At 46.3% G+C, this 21833-nt stretch overlaps 1 protein-coding gene across 5 annotated transcripts in view; it reads left to right on the top strand.

Annotated features, from left to right (window-relative positions):
* The window catches only part of LOC116942181 (uncharacterized), a 102925-nt gene that overhangs the window by 35253 nt on the left and 45839 nt on the right, over positions 1–21833 (top strand). The window lies entirely within an intron of this gene.

The following is a 21833-nucleotide window of genomic DNA, read 5'->3' as shown; positions in this document are numbered from 1 at the left end:
TGACACCTGTCCACAGAAGCAATTGATCAATCAGATTCCAAACTCTCCACCATGGCCAAGACCAAAGAGCTCTCCATGGATGTCAGGCACAAGATTGTAGACCTACAGAAGGCTGGAATAGGCTATAAGACCATTGCCAAGCAGCTTGGTGAGAAGGTGACAACAGTTGGTGCGATTATTCGCAAATGGAAGAAACACAAAAGAACTGTCAATCTCCCTCGGCCTGGGGCTCCATGCAAGATCGCACCTCATGGAGTTGCAATGATCATGAGAACGGGGAGGAATCAGCCCAGAACTACACGGGATGTTCTTGTCAATGATCTCAAGGCAGCTGGGACCATAATCACCAAGAAAACAATTGGTAACACACTACGCCGTGAAGGACTGAAATCCTGCAGAGCCCGCAAGGTCCCCCTGCTCAAGAAAGCACATATACATGCCCATCTGAAGTTTGCCAATGAACATCTGAATGATTCAAAGGACAACTGGGTGAAAGTGTTGTGGTCACATGAGACCAAAATGGAGCCCTTTGGCATCAACTCAACTCGCCGCGTTTGGAGGAGGAGGAATGCTGCCTATGACCCAATCCCCACGGTCAAACATGGAGGTGGAAACATTATGCTTTGGGAGTGTTTTTCTGCTAAGGGGACAGGACAACTTCACCGAATCAAAGGGACGATGGATGGGGCCATGTACCGTCAAATCTTGGGTGAGAACCTCCTTCCCTCAGCCCAGGGCATTGAAAATTGGTCGTGGATGGGTATTCCAGCATGACAATGACCCAAAACACACGGCCAAGGCAACGAAGGAGTGGCTCAAGAAGAAGCACATTAAGGTCCTGGAGTGGCCTAGCCAGTCTCCAGACCTTAATCTTATAGAAATCTGTGGAGGGAGCTGAAGGTTCGAGTTGCCAAATGTCAGCCTTGAAACCTTAATGACTTGGAGAAGATCTGCTAAGAGGAGTGGGACAAAATCCCTCCTGAGATGTGTGCAAACCTGGTGGCCAACTACAAGAAACGTCTGACCTCTGTGATTGCCAACAAGGGTTTTGCCACCAAGTACTAAGTCATGTTTTGCAGAGGGGTCAAATACTTATTTCTCTCATTAAAATGCAAATCAATTTATAACATTTTAGACATGCGTTTTTCTGGATTTTGTTGTTATTCTGTCTCTCACTGTTCAAATAAACCTACCATTAAAATTATAGACTGATAATTTCTTTGTCAGTGGGCAAACGTACAAAATCAGCAGGGGATCAAATATTTGTTTCCCTCACTGTATAGCCGATTTCTCATTCAATCATTCTTGAAATAAAAATTTGTTGAATGTCACCCTGGGCTGAAAATCCTGGCTCCGCCCCTGGTAACAACTACAGGGGCATCTCACTCCTCAATGTGCGGGGAAAGGTCCCAGCAAGGATTATTCAACATTGCCTTGCCAGGCACGCTGAGGAGAGGCTTGCGGAGCCCCAATGCAGTTTCAGGAAAAGGCGGTCCTGCACAAATGCCATATTTTCTGTCCGTCTGCTACAGCAGAGGTGTAGGGAATTCCACAAGACCTACATCTCTGCTTTATTGACCTGGTCAAGGCCTATGATACCATCAGTAGGCCTGGGCTCTGGGTTATTCTTCGTGCTTTTGGAGTCCCTGACCCTCTGCTCATGATCATTAAAGACCTTCATGATGGTGAGCGAGCCCGGGTAAAACTACATGGCCGGAGAGTCGGAGCCATTCCCTGTACACCTTGGGGTGCGACAGGGATGTCCTCTGGCTCCCACATTATTCAACATCTATTTTGACCGTGTAGTTCATGAAGCCTTCAATAGCTGTACCGGGGGAATCTCCATTTGGTACAGATATAATGGGAGGCTGATCGATGCCCGGGTGCGGTCAAGGGATAGCTCCCTATTGCTCAACCACGTTATGTATGCCGATGATTTGGTAATAGCTGCTCATTCAGAGGAGGAGTTAGAGACGCTGCTGCTGAGACTGGAGCGTGCCACTACGAGATGGGGCCTTACTCTTTGGTTCTATTCGGTAAAGTCACGTAGGTAAAAAATAAAACAAAAAATCACGACGTTTCGGCCACAACACAAGCGGCCTTCATCAGGTGAAGGGATCAGGCTGTCTCGAGGACAGCGCTGGAGTGAAACACAGCCACGCTCAGACCGCGACCTTTAAGCTGTGTGCGAGGAAACAAGGTGCCTTGACAAAGGAATTAGCATAAAAATTAGCATTTGATTGGCCGACTTAGCATATAGATGGTGTACATGCGGGTGCACATGCCGGTTGGCGCGGGGGAGGGGGGAGGGGAAGTTTACCTATTGATGGTGTGTAAAGCGAATTTTTAAGAGCTGCGAAAGTTTGGGGTACCACTACTTGAAAAATATACTGTACCATTGAAAATTAGTTTAATGTTTGGTTCGATTTAGAACATCTTTTCAATGGTTGCTTAATTTGAAACCAACTTCTCGGTTGAAATTGTGTCTGTGTTTGTAGAACTGCATTGCCTCGTGAACAAATCTCTGATAAAAACCCGTGGGTTTGCAAAGAACCTTGGTATCGGAGAAAATTATATCGTGATCACCCACAGCGTTGTAACAGTGATCAGCTACGGCAGAAGAATTCGTTTTGCCGTGTTTCAAATCTAATTTGTGTTCGCGAATTCGGTCAGAGACATGTCGCTTTGTCTCCCCGATATAGCAATCACCGCAGGTACAACTCAATTTGTAAACCCCGGGGTACTGTAAGTCAGGAATGACATCCTTCACGGATGGGATCAGATCACGAATTTTGTGTACTGTATTGAACCGGACCTGGATCTTGTGTTTGTTTAGAATTTTGGAAATCTTTTTAGTAACGCCTGCTATATATGGCAGTGTGATGGTTTTGACCGGAGTATCAAGTGGTTGTTTCTGTATGGAGGGAGAAACAGCTTGGCAGATGGTACGGTCAGAGTATCCATTCCTTTTGAGGGCCAGGTGTACATGTTTTAATTCACTGGTCAGGTGGAGTTGGTCCGAAATGCAATGTGCCCTATGGTATAAAGTTTTGATGAGATAATTCTTTTGGGCTAGGTGGTGGTGGGAATCAGGTTTCAAGTAGGAATCTGTGTGGGTTGGTTTCCTGTAGACAGAATGCCCCAATGAGCCATCAGGTCTCCTCTCAAACAGAACATCTAAGAATGGTAGCTTGCCATCTTTCTCCACTTCCATGGTGAATTTGATGGCGGGATGTCTGGAATTGATGTGGTGTAGGAAAAGGTTCAGAGCTGGGAGACCATGTGGCCAAATGACGAAAGTGTCATCCACATATCTCTTCCACAGGGAAGGTCTGAGGGTGGAAGTCTGGATGGCGTCTGATTCAAATTTCTCCATGAAAATATTGGCTCTCACTGGTGACAAGGGGGATCCCATGGGGGTACCCTCATTTTGTTTGTAGAAGGAGCCATTCCAAGTAAAGTAGGTATTGTTGAGGCAGTGCCTAACCAGTGCAGGTGTATCGGGGTCTAGTCCATGTTGGACCAAATTTTCAATTATTTCAATGGTATCAGGTACTGGGACCTTGGTGAACAAAGAGACCACATCGAAGCTGACAAGGATATCGTCAGGGGACAGTACAACGTCTTTGACCATAGAGACCAATTGGGCTGAGTTAAGTACTGCTGAGGCGGTCTTGCTAGTGAAAGGCAGCAAGGTATCTGACAGAAAACGGGCTAGTCTATAGGTAGGGGAGTTGATCGTGGATACGATGGGTCGTAGTGGGGTGCCTTCTTTATGAATCTTGGGAAGACCATAGAATCTAGGGGGTCTTGCAGCAGAATGTTTTAGGGAGGGACGTTTAGTTGGGTCAATTAGGGAGGTCGAACTTGTGATGATCTTGTTGGTTTATATCGCTAGGCTGTTGGTAGGGTCATTTTTTATTTTTGAGTAACTTCCATCGTTGAGCAGATTCTGGGTTTTGTTGTTGTATGAATCTTTATCCATAATTACAGTAGCGTTGCCTTTATCGGCTGAGAGGATGACTATCTCACTTCTGTTTTTAAATTCGCGAGTTCAGAGCGTTCATTTTTGCTGATGTTACTAATGGGTTTCTTAGCATTCTTAAGAATAGTGGCTATTTCAGCTCTCGCAACGTCTGCTTGGATGTGTCCTACGCCTTTGAGGGCTACATCGACCTGAGAGATGGTATCATCTACTGGTATGTGTTTTGGGGTGACAGCAAAATTCAGTCCCCTAGCCAGTACTGTTTTCAGATTGTCTGAAATCGGGGTGCTACTCTGATTAATGACGATTTTGTTAACGTCTAGTTTTGTTATATGTGGAACTGGGTTCTTCTTTGATAGGTGGTTGAATTTAGAAATCAGGTTAGCTTTACATTTGACTGACAGTGAATCAGCAGAAGAAGCAGTCATGTTGTCTACGTGATTCCAATCAGAAGGTGACATTTTTTGTGTTAACATTAAATGAGCTTGTAGGAGAGTCCTGTCTAAAGTATCGAGTTCAAATCGGAGTAGCCTTATCCTCTCTGAGATTAAAGATAGGCTGGCCTTAAACAGAATCTGTTTAGAATTCGGAGAAGATACAGCAGCAGAAGTAAGTGTGAAAGCGATGGGTATTACCTTGTGATCGCGGCATCTTTTGAGGAAGGTCAGCGTCTCGAGCTGTGACTTCTTGTCCCGATGTCTGTTAAAAGCTCTAACAGATAGGTGAAAGCCCTCCCCGTAGAGGTTATCAATTCTAGATTTGTAACTTTCGTGAGTGCAAGGATCCATACTCTTTGGTTCTATTCGGTAAAGTCACGTAGGTAAAAAATAAAACAACAAAAATCACGACGTTTCGGCCACAACACAAAACCATCACTACCATATATAGCAGGCGTTACTAAAAAGATTTCCAAAATTCTAAACAAACACAAGATCCAGGTCCGGTTCAATACAGTGCACAAAATTCGTGATCTGATCCCATCCGTGAAGGATGTCATTCCTGACTTACAGTACCCCGGGGTTTACAAATTGAGTTGTACCTGCGGTGATTGCTATATCGGGGAGACAAAGCGACATGTCTCTGACCGAATTCGCGAACAAATTAGATTTGAAACACGGCAAAACGAATTCTTCTGCCGTAGCTGATCACTGTTACAACGCTGTGGGTGATCACGATATAATTTTCTCCGATACCAAGGTTCTTTGCAAACCCACGGGTTTTTATCAGAGATTTGTTCACGAGGCAATTCAGATCTACAAACACAGACACAATTTCAACCGAGAAGTTGGTTTCAAATTAAGCAACCATTGGAAAGATGTTCTAAATCGAACCAAACATTAAACAAATTTTCAATGGTACAGTATATTTTTCAAGTAGTGGTACCCCAAACTTTCACAGCTCTTAAAAATTCCCTTTTCACACCATCAATAGGTAAACTCCCCCCCCCCCCTCCCGCGCCAACCAGCATGTGCACCCGCATGTACACCATCTCTATGCTAAGTCGGCCAATCAAATGCTAATTTTTATGCTAATTCCTTTGTCAAGGCACCTTGTTTCCTCGCACACAGCTTAAAGGTCGCGGTCTGAGCGTGGCTGTGTTTCACTCCAGCGCTGTCCTCGAGACAGCCTGATCCCTTCACTTGATGAAGGCCGCTTGTGTTGTGGCCGAAACGTCGTGATTTTTGTTGTTTTATTTTTTACCTACGTGACTTTACCGAATAGAACCAAAGAGCATGGATCCTTGCAGTCACGAAAGCTTTAAATCTAGATGGGGCCTTACCATCAGCCCCACCAAAACTAAGCACCTGCCTATTTTGTACCATCGCACACTCCACCCCCACAACTCCCAATCGGTGATGGGGCAGTTGTGGAAAGAGTGGAGAGTTTCCCATACCTGGGCAGTGTGCTTATGACCGGCTCCAGTTTAACAGCAGAGGTCTCACTTCGAATCAGTCCAGCGGCAATAGCTTTTCATCGGTTGCGTAACGCTGTGTGGAAGCTACCTGGTCTGTCGTTCCGCACTAAGCTTCAGGTCTTCTCGGCCATGGTCATTCCCTCCCTTCTCTACGCTTTCGAAACGTGGACCCCCCTAATGGAACATCTTCGCCGGTTAGAAACATTTAGGCTAGCCTGCCTACGATCCATCCTGGGTTTAACTAGGCTGGATTGTGTGAGGAGCTCACAAATCCTTGAAAGATCTGGGCAAGGTCCCATCGGTGAGCTCCTCCGGCAGGCAACACTGCGTTGGCTGGGTCTTGTAGCCCGCATGCCCAGCCACCGCATGCCCAGCCACCGCATGCCGAAACAGCTTTTGTTCGGCCGGATCGAGGGGGCTAAACGGGCGCGGCACGGGCTAGAGAAGAGATGGAGTGATGTGGTACAGGAGGACGTGGAGCTGAGTGGACTTGCCGATGACTGGTACCAGCGGTGTCAAGATCGGCCTCTGTGGAGGAGGCTAGTGAAGGATGCTCTGGGCAATTGGAGGCAGTCACCCTCCAACAATAACGGAGGGCGGAGCAGCGACGCTCACAACGAGCGGAGCGCCGGGTGGCTAAAACACAGCAGGTTGGCACAGTAGGGGGCACAGGTGGTGCATCAGCCAGTCATCTCAGTCATCTTAGTCAGTCGACCCGTGGCACTTGGGTCTGCCCCGTGACCTCCTGCCAGCGGGTGTTCGACACTTCACGTGGCCTCAAGGTGCACATGGCCTGGCACAAGCGTCGTGGTGACGTCACCGCCACTTAGTGGCGAATGGCGGTTGTTGTTGTTGTTGTTACACAGTTGGGGTGTGTGTGGTGAGTGTGAGTGACACAGTTGGGGTGTGTGTGGTTAGTGTGAGTGACACAGTTGGGGTATGTGTGGTGAGTGTGAGTGACACAGTTGGGGTGTGTGTGGTTAGTGTGAGTGACACAGTTGGGGTATGTGTGGTTAGTGTGAGTGACACGGTTGGGCTGTGTGGTGACACAGTTGGGGTGTGTGTGGTGAGTGTGAGTGACACAGTTGGGGTGTGCGTGGTTAGTGTAAGTGACACAGGGTGTATGTGGTTGGTGTGAGTGACACAGTTGGGGTGTGCGTGGTTAGTGTGAGTGACACAGTTGGGGTGTGTGTGGATTAGTGTGAGTGACACGGTTGGGGTGTGTGTGGTTAGTGTGAGTGACACAGTTAGGGTGTGTGTGGTTAGTGTGAGTGACACAGTTGGGTTGTGCGTGCTTAGTGTGAGTGATACGGTTAGGGTGTGTGTGGTTAAAACTTGATTTGGCGCTTTCGTGACTGCAGGAATTACTCTTTGTTTTTTTCGGTAAAGTCACGTAGAAATAAGAAATAATAAAATTACATAATAGCTTACGACGTTTCGATTGCAACATGATGATTGCTTGTGTTGCAATCGAAGCGTCGTATGCTATTATGTAATTTTATTCATTCTTATTTCTACGTGACTTTACCGAAAAAAACAAAGTGTGTGTGGTTAGTGTGAGTGACACAGTTGGGGTGTGTGTGGTTAGTGTGAGTGACACAGTTGGGCTGTGTGTGGTTAGTGTGAGTAACACAGTTGGGCTGTGTGTGGTTAGTGTGAGTGACACAGTTGGGGTATGTGTGGTTAGTGTGAGTGACACAGTTGGGGTGTGTGTGGTTAGTGTGAGTGACACAGTTGGGGTGTGTGTGGTGAGTGTGAGTGACACAGTTGGGGTGTATGTGGTGAGTGTGAGTGACACAGTTGGGGTGTGTGTGGGTTAGTGTGAGTGACACGGTTGGGGTGTGCGTGGTGAGTGTGAGTGACACGGTTGGGGTGTGCGTGGTTAGTGTGAGTGACACAGTTGGGGTGTGTGTGGGTTAGTGTGAGTGACACGGTTGGGGTGTGTGTGGTTAGTGTGAGTGACACAGTTGGGGTGTGTGTGGTGAGTGTGAGTGACACAGTTGGGGTGTGTGTGGTGAGTGTGAGTGACACAGTTGGGGTGTGTGTGGTGAGTGTGAGTGACACAGTTGGGGTGTGTGTGGGTTAGTGTGAGTGACACTGTTGGAGTGTGTGTGGTTAGTGTGAGTGACACAGTTGGAGTGTGTGTGGTTAGTGTGAGTGACACAGTTGGAGTGTGTGTGGTTAGTGTGAGTGACACAGTTGGGGTGTGTGGGTTAGTGTGAGTGACACAGTTGGGGTGTGTGTGATTAGTGTGAGTGACACAGTTGGGGTGTGTGTGGTTAGTGTGAGTGACACAGTTGGGGTGTGTGTGGTTAGTGTGAGTGACACAGTTGGGGTGTGTGTGGTTAGTGTGAGTGACAGTTGGGGTGTGTGTGGTTAGTGTGAGTGACACTTGGGGTGTGTGTGGTGAGTGTGAGTGACACGGTTGGGGTGTGTGTGGTTAGTGTGAGTGACACGGAGTGTGTGTCTGTGGTTAGTGTGGCACAGGCGACGTGTGTGTGTTATTGACGAAGCGGAGGTGCCAGTGGTTAGCCGTGTCATTCATGGTAGTACATTGAATTATACCTTACAACACACCTTTATAGAGGCAGTTGTGCACCGCTTATGAGAAGCAAAGAGTCAATGTCGCGTTTAATGTGGTGCACGTGGCCAAGTTTGTTACCGCAGCAGCTGCTTCTTTAAAGTAAAACTTCGCCGAACCAGATGGATGGCGTACTGCAAATAATACAATATGACACATCATAACTTAATTTGAATTACAATATTTAGGTTTAATTAATCTGTTTCAGTAACGATTGCGTTAAATAAATTGCTCAATATTTACGATTTAATGTTGAAGATTTAAAGAACAATTGAAACGTCACATGATGACTACTCTGTGTGGATTAATGCTCCTAAGCAGTGGAAGGGATGAAGTGAGATTCACTGATTGTGAAGGGCTAATGAGATTTTCTGACAGGCTTGAAGACATTTACAGGGTCTTTTAAAGTTTATTATTAGTCTTTCACGTGGTCTGATGCTGACCTTGTGTTCACATTATACGGTTGTGTTAACTTTTTTTAAAAATCATTACAAATTACATGTACGTACGTTGAACCTCTTTCGCGCCGTAGGTAGCCAACATGCACTAATCAACGGTGTAGGGGGAAAAGGACAACACACTTAAATACAAAATATTCAGTTCTAAAGATATTAGTTTGTCAATCTAAATGATTTAAAACCGCATAGCTCCCATTGGCTTCCTAATCTCAGAAGGGCAGAGTATTCCAGACGGCCGCAGAAGCACCGCGCCGATGCCGGCGACTGCCGTCTTTGTTTAGATGGCTTCGCTTAAAAGCCACTGCGATTTAATGTATTTGTAGTGTCATTTATGAGGACACCATAGTGTAGCGACAGTACAGTGTGAGTGGTACTGTATGGGCGGAGCCTTTCCCGGGCACCGGATGGGCATACCAGGGGAGAGGCTGGGTAAACAGTAAGGGACACGTGACCGGATGAGGTGGAAACGGGGACCAGGGTGAGGGTGAAAGTAACACGTGAGGTGGGTCCTGAACCCTCGCGAAGGATCTGCAAAAGGGGTGTGGCCAAGGGCGGGGCCTGGCCACGCCGCAAGGGTAAAAGCCGAGCCCTGGGGGGGACCGGGGTTCGTCCTGGCTGGGAAGAAACCTTTGTCGTCATGGTCTTCGGTTTCCAGGCGTCGTGCACGTGGACCAAACAGCGTGTTGGCTGTCCTGGTCCGATTTAGTAGTTGTCCCATCCAAAGTGTATATAGTTAAGTATAGGAGAGGTGGGTTACCACCCTATGTCTTTATCCCGTTAGTGTTAAGAGTTATGTGATGTTAGTTAATAAAACGTGTTGCCTCCAAGTTCTAGTGTGCACCTCGATTGAACCCATTACATATTTTTTTAAAATAATCAGTGCAGTAGCAAGGACAGGGCAGCTGGGGGCACTGGGGGCAGCCGCCATAGGTTGCCAAGGGGGTGGGGGGTGGCTCGGCGCTGCTCTGTTTGTGAATGGCCGATTGAAATGTTGCAAAATGAAGCGAGCGGTGACGGACCGAATGGGCGGATGTTGGTTGGTTTAAATAATGACCGAAGAGAGCGGAGTGTTTAGCCTGGTATCAGCAGTGGACCCACGTGGTAGAATGATACCTTCGAATTGACCACGCGGAACGTTGTTATGCTGTCGCACACAGAGAATAATTAGTGTGCCCAGGTGGTTCATTTGTTACTTTACTTAATTTAGTTTGGTAGCCTTACTCTTTGTTTTTGTCGGTAAAGGCACGTAGGTAAAAGATAAATAAAAGAAATGAAAACTAAATTAAATCACGACGTTTCGGGCGCAACACAAGCGTCCTTCAAGTGGGGACAATGTAGCGAAAGCACAAACGCTTAAGTGTGTATCAGGGATGGTTGTGACGAGGGAGTATATAGTCGCGGGGCATGGAGGGAGGGGGGGCATGGTGAGTGTGGGGGCGGGGTGTGGGCTGGGAGGAGAAGTTGCAAAACCGAGGGTGCACTGGGAGGCAACTGGTGGAGCCGAGACTGAGGCTTTGTGATGTAGATGGCGGAAGTAAATAAGCAAGCTAGGATTAAGCCGTCTTTTGTTATGCTGCCGGGTGGGTAAGTTATAAATGCGCAGGCTAATAACGTAAGGAGTTCAAACTGATATGTGCAAGCTAAAAAACAACTTGTGGTACACACTACCATGGCGATGGTATGAATCCTTGCAGTCACGAAAGCTTCAAATCTAGAATTTGGTAGCCTTTCTGGCTTGCCCCGAATTCCAACTCGGTCAAAGCGCTCGGCAACAAACAGCACGACTGAAGGTACTGTTTCATAGATAACATATAAAAATATAGATTTGAAGCTTTCGTGACTGCAGGAATTCATACTCTTTGGTTCTTTCGGTAAAGTCACGTAGGTAGAAATAAAATAAAAACAAATCACGACGTTTCAATTGCAACACAAGTAATCATCATCAGGTGGGAAAACCACAGCAATAATTTGTTTTTACTGAAGTGGGAGAGAGATACCGTGGTAAGATGTTATATAGGTAAGAGAGGGGGGAGGGGCAAGGGGGAGAGAGAGCGGGGGTGGTATGGGGAGGGGAGCGTTGTATCGACGCTAGGAGAGGGACGTGAAGCTGGACGGGGGGAAGTGGGCAGGGCTAGAAGTGGGAGGCCGAGAAAGCTGGGGATGCGAGGGGGAAGTTAACTCGGTAACACGGGTGGTGCACGAGTGCCAATGCAGCACTAATGCCAATGCAGCAACAACGTCAATGCAGCAACAATGCCAATGCAACATTGGCATTGTTGCTTGGGGGGGGGGGGGAAAATTTACTCGGCAAAATAGACTAGTACTCGGCAAATGTGATGGGACAACCATGAACAGTTAAGGTTTTTTTTGTTAATAGCAACCTTCCAATGATTGCTCAATTTGTATCCATCTTCTCGGTTGAAGTTATGTCTATGTTTATATATCTTGATGGCTTCATGAACAAACCTTTGTGATTTGTTTTTATTTTATTTCTAACTACGTGACTTTACCGAAAGAACCAAAGAATATCAAAATACATTTATAGGAGCTTTGGAAAAGAGAATCATCATCACGAGCCATGGGAAGATAGCCCGTAGATATCCACTGCACATTTACGTCATTTGTTTCCACTTTCCTCTGTCTTTGTGCCAATATGCGTCAAGTAGTTGCCACATCTTTCTGGCATCAATCTCTTTTTACCGTTGTCAAGCCATTCTCTGTTAGGTCTTTCTGTCTTTCCGGTTCCTTCCATTTTTACGAACAACACACTTTTAATGTTCCTGTTGCCCATCCTGTGTGTCCAGATAGTGCCAGTTTCTGTCTCAATCACTGCCTGCATCAGGTATCCTTTTATGTGCAACCTTTTTCTTCTACGTTGGTAGCCCTTTGGGTCCAGCTTAGATGCAGTAGGAAAAGAGAATATGGGAAGGAACTCCAAAGGCTAGCGATACAAGAGAAAACATCTGAAAGACAAGTGTGTTTGAACTGCAGTATAGTGGTTAAACACAGTATGGATGAGGTGAAACCAGTCAGTCTGGTAGACCGAATGTTCAACATGGGTGGAGGGTGGCCAAGTGACTGGAGTGAATCGGTTAGTGTTGGCCCACTTTGCCTCACATAGGCAATGTTTACAATCTTGTGGTCCCTATCCCTTCCCTCCATTAACACGTATTCTTTTGGGGGGGAAGTCCCCGTTATACACCATTTCATTTTAAGTCGCAACTTACCGGTCTCTAACCCTGACATATCAGGGGGCCCCCTGTACGATATGAAAGCTTGAAGAGCTCATGACGAACTGGTGCAAGTTCTGAAGCACAAATTTTAGGCACAGCCCTTGGTATACCACTGCGACCATGTGCCTTAGATGCGTTAAGTTTGGATGTTACATGACGTACATCATGGATAGTGAATCTTGTTTCATTTTTATGTGAGAAATAATCGCTGTACATAGTTTATTTTGGTCATCATTCAGGTTTTCTGTTTTACTCGAGTACCCTCGTAACTAGTAGAGCTACCGTGAGGGGACATGCTGATTACATCGAGAGCACATAAATATTTTCTCAAATCCTGGGGCCTGAGTACACAAAATGATCAATTTGACAAGGGAAAATGTAAACTATTGAAAAGTAAATACAGGAAACCCTTGTCTGTCGCGGGGGTTACTTTATTGAAAATAGCCATAGTTGGAAAAATCTATGATCTGCAAACTTGAAGGCATATGGGGAAAACTAGGGTTTGGTTCATGGTTCATAATTACAGCACTCCCTCCTTTTGTTTCATGTTACCCTACATCAACCGAAATATTACACGGGAAGTGTTTTGAATTTAAAATATGATGAATATTTTCTAGTATTAAATACAACTTGCGTGGTAAATGTATAGAATGAAAAACATTATTTAGTGCCTATAAAAAAAAACATAAAATCGTGCGGCTGAAACTCTGCCTCACTGGAGGCTGGGAAAAGTGACTTCGGACCCGGGATGGGCCACTTGTGAGACGTGAGATTGGATTTTAAGTAGAGGTCACAATGGTGGGTCCTGTATGGCACATCCAGTGCAAATCTAAGAGCAGAATGGTAAAGCAGGTGTAGTCTGTTTAGTGTTACATTAGAAGCTGATTTGTAAGTGAGCCACAGTAGTCAAAAACTGGTATAATAATAGCTTTAACAATTTGCAGGTGGAATTTAATAGGAAAACAATGTTTGTTTCTGTATAAAAACTCTTTTTTTATTAGATTTTCTTTGAGATGTGATCAACATGTGGTTGGAATGTAAGCTTTGAATCAATCAGTAAACCCAAGTATTTGAAGCACTCCATTAAACAATGTTGTTTCCAATATCTGTAATATGTGAAGGGAATGAAACTGCATTGGTTTGTTTGATGAAAGAGCATGGTCTTCATTTTTGGGGGGGATTTATGAGCAATTTAGTGATGACAATTGATGGTCAATTAAATGGAAATCATGTTTGGAGATTCTTTTTGACTTTGGAGATTTACCCCATACTAGCATGGAAATGAGATGTGTAGGGCATAAACAGCGGGGGACAAGGACAGAAGTCTGAGACACTTTAACCTGAGAGATCAAACATAGTTCTACTATGACTACAAAAGTAATTCTTATTTTGCCAGGTAAAGCCCACTGAAGTTGTGAGCTCTTTTTCAGTGGTGACCTGGCCCACATGGAAGTGGCTTATCGCATGTGGGGAATTTATAGTCGCCAAATAATCTAAAAGCTTGCTTCTAAACGTTGAGGGGAAAACCAAGAGGATCCGAAGAAAAATCCACACGACCACCCCCAAAGGGATGATGGATCGAGTCAATCTCCACCCAGGATTTTTACTTGCAACCTTCCGATTGCATAGCACTCACTGTACGGCTGAGCTTCCAGGGTAAGTCAATTAGTTTAACATCTTTTTTTTGACAAATGAGAAATGGAATTTATTTTATTTAAGAGAGTAGTGTCCAAAAAAGGGAATTAATATCATCACCAGATGTCTTACTTGATAGACTGATGCTTGCAGATCGACCATGGAACACATCCGACTACACGTGTTCATTTTTTTAAAAATAATTTCCCACATACCCCGAATTCCAGCTTACTTGAGTCCAGTTTTTTGGGTTTCATTGTATATTTAATTAGATGTAGGCGATGTGTACTTTGCACCACTGCTGTTGACAACGATAATTTGCCTCGTCAATGGAACTTCTTGTCTGTTGCGTGTAATGTAAGCTCGTGACACAGGCGAGGTATGTGGGTGTGTGCTTCTTGCAGCTTGTCACATTGGAGCTGTTTGGTTCTTGCCAGTTATAGATTGAGTTGCGGTGTTCTGTCTTATGCTAGTTGCTTGACACGTGCATTTTGAGGGCAAAGATCGTGTCGCCATTGCTTAACAATGATACAGGTGGTGCGGTTTTGTTCGATGCGTTTTGTTTCCGTCACAATTGTTGAGCAAAGGCCCAAAACGCCAAGCGGTTCACAGCAAACGGCACTTTTAAAGTTGCCGTACGTAAGCATTTAATACGTTTTCTTGAATGTAATTGAGCAAGCTTGTACAAACTTTGGAGAAATTCAACAGTCAGAGGAAATGTCAAAGTCAAGAAATAAAAATGTTTTGACCTTGTCAGGTGGTGGTTAAACTCTGTATGGATAAGAATGAACAGTCAGTCTGGAGGGTCGAGTCCTCATCGTGAAAGGAGGAAGCCATATCTATCTTTCTTATGGCAGAGTGATAAGCAACGTTATATTTTGAGGTTCAGAGAGCCACTTGAGGCCTTACAAGAATGATGTTGTGAATGTCTGAGATGTTGCCGTTGAATGTTCGAAGAGGGCATTGTTGGTTGAAGTGTTCCATCGCCTGGCTACTAGCAGCCCCAGTTACAATTCGTGGGCTGACTTTTCATCTTCCACCGGAGCAATCGGTGGCCACCTGCCTATCGATGTTCCGATGTGGTTCAAAGCAGACCAAATGATCCTTGGCAAGTCCATTCGAGGGAAGGCTCTGTGGTGTGATCGACGATGAAGCTGTTGTGTTGGACCATTGTCATAATTGAGAGCTTTCACCTCTTTCTAGAGTGAAACCAATGTGTGAAGTTCACGGGAACAGTAACCATGCTAGTAGCGGTAAATGAATGAAAAGGACGCTACTACTGACCATTAGTAAATCGGAAAGAGCTGGATCATCAATCTACGCGTCTGCTTTACATTGAGCGCTGTCAAGTATGGTAAGGTAGGATCTAGGTGTGCTCCATCTCGGATATATAATAACAGTATTCTAACTTCAGCTGCGTTTTAGCTTTTTATATGAGATATGAGGGATAATTGTTCAGCGTTAAAGAAAAATTTGCTAACAAAAGTTAAATAAAGCTTTTGCGATGCAGCATTAGCCAAATCAACAATATAGCCATCTGTGAGAGGTCAGAGGAGATTGTTTTGTGAATCAGATAGGTTATTTTAGTACGGCTGGGAATGTAATTAAGTTTTATGTTTGTTTACCTAGGAAATCTTCGCTCTCTCAAGACTCTTTTTCGAGAGGGCCCTGTCAAGTTTTTGCGGATGTGGGCGATGTTATGTATTATCCCAATTTAGTCACTTGTGGGTAATATTTCAATGGCCTACTCGTGTAAATCTAATGTATATTTATAGGCACCTTCACTCAGAACGCTTGACATAGCTTACAATATTGTGACAGTATAAAATGATTTAGATGTCAGGGGCGTGCACGGATTTCCGAATGAGTGATACCGATAGAAGGCTGCTTAGGGATCACACAAGGTTTGGAGAGGGACGGGAAGGAGTAGAGGGGTGAGGGGAGGGAAGAGAATGGGCAATAGAGAAGAGGTGAGGTTTTAAAGAGAGGAACGGAAGGAGGTTAAGGAGGGGGGACTGCTCAATGTACAGGGGCAATGTTGAGTCTATGGGCAGTGTTGAGCCTACGCGCAGCGTTGAGCTTACGGGCAGTGTTGACCCTACGGGCGGCGTTGACCCTGCGGGCGGCGTTGAGCCTGCGGGTGGCGTTGAGCCTGTGGGCAGTGCTGAGTCTATGGGCAGTGTTGAGTCTACAGGTAGTGTTGTTCAATGTAAAAGGGAAGTTTATTCCAGTGGAGAGGTGCAAGGAGGGAGAAGGACCGAAGACGGGATTGGGCACAGGGAGGAAGGACAGAGTAGAGAAGATTGGGAATGAATAGGATGAGGGAGGGAACATGGAAGGAGGTGAGAGAGGCAGGATAATGTGAGGCAAGACAATAAGGAGATTTAAAAACTTTTGTCAGATATTTGAAAAGGCAGCGGTAGTAAACGGGAATCCAGTGGAGTTGAAGGAGGTGAGAATTAAAACGGGGGTTGAAAATAACTCGTGCAGAAACAAATGACATAACGGGATCTTAAACGTCCACTGTAAAGCAGACAGGATATTTCTTATTACGGTTAATGCCCCTTCCTGGATAATTCAGGGCGACTGCTGGATTTGGACCGTCGACCTCTGTTATAAGCGGCGAACATACCATACTACTAGGCTGCGTCACTATAGGTTCGACGCTTCCACGATGGAGGTGCTGATTGTTGATGATAGATGGAGACACTTTGCCAAGTAACGAAGTCAAGGTGATAGGACGATACTTACTTGCACGATATGGATCGCCCTTTTTTTGTTTGGACTGCAGTCCCCTGCCTAATTTCTAAGTCCCTGGTACAGCCTTGGTGCTATTTGAGAGCTTGAAGAGTCTTTTAAGAACTGGTGCAAGTTCTGAAGCACACCTATTAAGCACAATGCTTGGTGTACCATTGGAACTCAAGTCTTATGGGGGTATTCAGTTTCGTATGGTATGGTAACCCCTCACTTAATGCGTGTTCACGCTATGCCTTTTTTTCTGTGATGCCATTCTTCCGTGAGGGAACACTTCGCCAAACATGGAATGCGCGCCATTATGGCGCAGTTTCTAAGTGGTTGGCGACGACCTACTTTCTTGAGCTGCGTGGCTGAACGGAATGATACAGTACGTGGAATGATACAGTAGGCAGAATGATACCATTGCCCTCATACTCAATTCTTTGTCCCGCCATGGGATGACTGCAGGCTGATTTTGAAGTGCAAATTGGATTCGGTAGCAAATGCGATTCCTCGCTTAACGCATTTTTCCACGTTAATGCGGCGCCTTTCAGGAACGCATCTTGTGCAAAAAAGCGAGGAGTTACTGTATGCATGCATTGCAAATCTTAGTTTCATCTAAGAAACACATGTTCCGCTAATATATGAACCAAAAAGATTTGCCATGCCTTTTGTGTCAATAATGGCAGTTGCAGATCCACCCCTTGTTGGTGTAATTTTTTAAAATTATCAATGCTTTGCTAGGAATGACCGAGTGCCAGCTAGGCAGGGTGCCAGCGTCCACTGGACAGGATACCGCATTTCCAAGTGTCAAGTTTCAGTGACTGGCGACGCACGCTTCGCACTGTAAGTGACGATGCAACAGAAGCATGATGTCTGCTGTGTGTTTGTTGACTTGCTGACGCAAGTAAGGCATGTGTGTGTGGTGTTGTCGGGGTTAGTAATGAGTGCATGTTCAGTATGTACAGTATATGTCTCTTGGAGTTTGTGGTAGCGGTTAGTACACTGCGCTACGAACCTGGAGGCCTGAGTTCGATTCCTGCTCATGGCCAACATCAGCCATGATATCTAACCAGTTCTTGGCCTTCCCCTGGGTTGACTCTGCTTAAACGAGTACGGAGTGCAGTGCGTAAACATCGGCACTGGGGGGTGGGGGGAAAGACAGCCTGACATAGTGTTGACTACACCCCCCACCCCTTTGTGCACTCTCCCAGCCTAAATCGGTGCTCTCTAACAGCACTTTCTCCAAACAGTCTATGTATGCTACTCTGGGGGGTAATTGTCCTTGTATCGGTTAGTGTGTTGTGGACAAGTGCAAGTGGCTGGTATACCCACGCCCTTAAAATTGTTTGCCAAAGGACCATGAGGTGAAAACCCCAAGCATGTGTTCCAGAGGCCCCGAGGGTGCAGGTGTCCCTAAAGTCTCCTGGTGAAACTCCCTTTTTGGTGGATCAAGGGGGCTGACGCGCTCCCCCTTCAAGAAGCTTCCAGAAATAAAAAGATAATTGCTACGGCTGCCCACGTGGGTATGTCCGAACCCTTGCTGGGGAGGAGAGGCTTCCGTTACTCTGGTATTGCCTGGATCTGTGTGGACTCTAGGAAGTGCATTTGACTTGTTGCAGCTACTGTCACCACAAGAGGTAGACAGTCCTCTGTCTACTCAAGAGCCAACAACAGTGAGGGCTCTTACAATCAAGGGGCCTGGGAGTATAGTGGTGGGTTGCGGGAGGCCGTGAACCCCCAGAGATTTTGTGCTCACCTTCCCATCTATCAGCACGAAGCGAGCAATGCTGGTAGTTGGTGGCCTTTGCCCTCACTGAAGACGAACATCTGTCATTGGATGCAGGCAAGGCTGATGAGTTGGATGCCTTCTTTGACCTTTCCTCGATATTGACTAAATTGGTTCCACAAGACAAAATACAACAATCTTAGTAGGTGTGCCCAAATGGATAACAATGCTTGTACTTGGGCAGGAGTTATTGGAAGGCATGGGCCAGATAAACTCAAAAATACTTGCAGGAGGTTGCTAGATTATTCTGCAACCCATGGACTTGTAATTCCCTAACATGGTTCCATCATTAGCACAGTCACACATTGGATCCATGCCGTGTCCGAGCAAGAACATCTGCTGGACTATGTAGTGGCGGAACGGTGAATGTGTAGCCATGTCCTTGACACCAGGACCTATACCATTGAGCTGATCTGACAATTGACCATCATCAGCTTGCCGCCATTATTTTACTGTGGCGGTGCGCATCCCACCCTGAATCCCATCTAAACTCCAAGATACCGTGGTCTCAGCTTCTGTAAATTGCAAGTGAGAATTTGAACAACGCTTACAGTTGGGATTGGCATCTGATACCAAGAGGAAATGTGGCTGAGCTTCAGGATTCCCGCCGGAGTAGGTGTGCAGACTTTCGAAACATATTTGAGGTCTTTGGGCGGAGGGTGGGGGGAGAAGAACCCCAAATAACATTGGGACAAGGGTGGCCTGACTGATGGTTGTGGAGCCATAAAGGTTGGAGCAGCTAGCCAACATCAGCTCACGAGTTACTCGCTTGATGTGCCATCTACTGAAGAGGAGTGAAGAGCAATCGAGAGCCTGAAACCACATACAGTAAATCACTGGACAGTAATGTCTCCCAAGCACTGGTCTAGGGGAAGGTGGTGATTGTGTGCAGTCTGCTTTACCTTAATATTCCTGTAAATTATTGGACAACTGGCTGAGTTCTGCAGGATTGAGAGGATGATGTGGTTGTGCCCCATGTATACGAAGGGGAACACGTGCTTTTTGTAACAGTTATAAGGATATCGCCCTGCTTAAGTATGTCAGGGAAAGTCTTGCTAAGTGTCACCCAGCATCATCTTGCGAGGCAGACTGTAGAGAAGCTTTGCGGGGCCTCATTGTGTGTTTTTTTCACAGAGGGTTGGACCTGCATGAGTGCCAAATTCTCTGTCCACGTGCTCTACAGCAGAGTGGTAGGGAAGTTCAACAGGGCCTACAGCTTGACCTTTGGATTCTTCATGCTTGTCAGGTCCCTGATCATTAAGGATCTTCATGATTCATGATGGTGGGCTGGTCTGGGTCAAGCTTAAATGGCTGGCAGTTTACAGCTCTTCCCTCCTCACTCTGGGTTGTGACAGAAACGTCCTCTGGCCCTTCTACTATTTAACACATTTTCTGACCGTATAGTTTAACAAGCTTACCATGCCTGTGCCGGTGGAACTTCCATCTGGTACAGACACGGTGGCAGGCTGATCAATGCCTCAGGTGAAGTCTAGGGATGGCTCCCTGCTGGTCAACCATGTTAAGTATGCCGATGAGTTGGGACTTGCTGAGAATGTGTTGGAGACTCTGCTGCTGAAGCTGGAGCTCGCCACAAAGATGCAGCGCCTTACTATCAGCCCCACTCTTTGAGTGGTGAGGTGGTGTAGAAGGTAAAGAAGTTTCCATACACAGACAGTGCTCATAACCAGCTGTGGTTTGGCAGCAGAACTCTCACTGAATCAGTGAAGTGATATTTTTATCAGTTGCGGAACATTGTGGTCTTGTCACTCCACACAAACTGCTGGGTCTTTTTGGCCACAATCGTACCCTATCCATCCCTATGCTTATGAAACACTGACCCCTTTACATAAACACAACATTCCTGCCTGCCTTCCCACAGTCCATCCTGGGTTCATCTGGAGTACATTGTGCGAAGCCTTTTGTCGATCTTTTAAAGATATGGACGTTGTCCCATGAGTGAGCTCCGGCAGAAGAGGATGTGTTATTACAATTATCATATGTGTTTACCCAGGCGAGCCTCATGACTTTTTTTAGGAGAGTTTTGCCAAGTTTTCTCTGTCGGCAGTGATGATTGCGATTTATAAACCCAATTAGTATTTTGCGGATAATTTATCAAATTTTGCAAACTTGCACTATGACCTCGGAACACAAATGGTCTGCTCTTGCCAACTGATACGACTGTATCTTTGATGTCCACTTTGAAGTAGAAGGTGTTTGTTAAAAATGGATATTAAATTAATCAGGGCGGTTGGTGGATTCGAACCGTGCATCTCTGCAATGAGTGGTGAACATGCCAGAACGCCATTTTACCAGAGGACATACCATGGAGCCGTGTTGTGGCTGATTCAGGTAGCTTACTTGCCCAGCAATAGCATTCCCAAATAGCTTTTTGTTTCACCAGATAGAGGGGGTGGGGGGGGCTAAGTTGACAGTATGGGCTAGAAAGGAAGATGGGCTGATGTGGTGCCCATTGACCTGGAGATGTGTGGACTTACCATTGACTGGTACCAGCGATGTCAAGGTTGACCTTGTGTGGATAAGGCTTATAAAAAGATGCTGCTGGGAAATTGGAGGCAGATGCCCTCCAGCAGAGGATCTGGTGAATAAAACATGGCAAGGTAGAAAAATTGGGGTGCGCAGGTGGTGGTGCATCTAGGACATTTTACTCGTGACACCTGAGACTTCAATACTTATGTAGTGACACAGTGCTGACTTGTACAGCAGCTGCAACTGCAGGTAGACACTTGGCGCACACGCCGTTGAGCATATACACGGATGTGCCGGCAGGGCAGAGTAACTGGAGCAAGGGTCACGGTAGACCTCATGGGGAGGCCCCTGGAACCCTCTGGTGGGTTCGAGAAGGGAGGCGCGGCTAGAGCGGAGCCAGACCACGCCGAGGGGAATATGAGCAGCGGAGAGCAAGAGCTCTGGGCTGCCGGTTCTGGGAGTGGACTCGTCTTGTCTTCGTTGTTGTCGTTGCCTTTGTCGCTGCCGCCTTCACCCGATCATTGCACGGCCGGACAGTAGTTGGCTGTTTCGGTCGACGCCGTCAGTGCAACGCGGACAGGGTCGTGTCTGGGCCGGGTCGTACGGCAGCGTGGTCGTGAGAGAGGGGGCCGAAGTTGGTGGCGTAAGCACAATAAAAGGGAAGGACGGTGCCTCCCACGACTACCTTGTCTCCGACTGAGTGTGTGCGTGACACATGCCACCCGCACACACACAAGCCTCGAGGAGAAGGAAGAAGAGACCTACACTTACACTGGACATCTGTGACAGAAGAGCTTTATAGCTCGTCTGATTCTTCCAGTACAAATATATTTTCTGATTCTGACTTCACGTGGCCTCAAAGTGCACCTAGCCTGGCACAAGTGCTGTAATGACATCACTGCCACTTGGTGGCAAATAGCGTGTGTTCCTGTTGCTAGTTATAACACAGGGAGAATATTGCAAATTGTCTTGGACCGCCCCTGCCCGAAACCACAATGTTGCATAATCCTTGCC

Source organism: Petromyzon marinus, chromosome 1 (genome assembly GCF_048934315.1).
Source record: "Petromyzon marinus isolate PM22_M1 ecotype Great Lakes invasive population chromosome 1, UKy_Petmar_22M1.pri1.0, whole genome shotgun sequence".
Taxonomy (NCBI): domain Eukaryota; kingdom Metazoa; phylum Chordata; class Hyperoartia; order Petromyzontiformes; family Petromyzontidae; genus Petromyzon; species Petromyzon marinus.
Note: the sequence above shows the minus strand (reverse complement) of the source record. Positions and strands in the feature narration are given on the sequence as shown.